Here is a 479-nt window from a genome sequence, read left to right as displayed (position 1 = left end):
GAAACAAGCTAGACTGCTCCCCCGCCCCTTACTTTGTCTCCCATTCCCTCCCCGCCCCCGGCCCGCTTGGCTCCCGCGCAAAACGAGACTTCGGCCCCAAACCGAGGGACCACTGCGCGGAAGCGGAGGGCGCGGGTGGGGCCCCGCAGCAGCGCCCCTCGGAGGCCGGGGCAGGAAGCGGCCCACTTCCCCGCTTCGGGCCAGAACAATGGCTTTCTGCCCGGAAAGCGAAGTTCGGAGGAGGCCGGGCGCGCCCCGAGGGGGGCCCAAGCGGGGCTTGGCGCGCGGCCCCGAGCCCCGGGCCCCCGGGCGCCCTTCCCGGCTCGCAAGGGACCCGCCCGCGCCCCCGGCCCGGCCCCCGCGCGCGCGCGGGACCCCAACCCCGGGCGCGAGGCCGAGCCCGCCGCGAACAATGCGCGCCCCGCCCCGCGCCCGCCTGGGCCCCCCCCGGGGCGCGCCCGGCCTCCCCCGAACTTCGC

The sequence above is a fragment of the Mirounga leonina genome, unplaced genomic scaffold, assembly GCF_011800145.1.
Source record: "Mirounga leonina isolate KUSES-001 unplaced genomic scaffold, KU_Mleo_1.0 Mir_197, whole genome shotgun sequence".
Classification (NCBI taxonomy): domain Eukaryota; kingdom Metazoa; phylum Chordata; class Mammalia; order Carnivora; family Phocidae; genus Mirounga; species Mirounga leonina.
The sequence above is the reverse complement of the archived record's forward strand: the minus strand, read 5'-3'. Positions refer to the sequence as shown.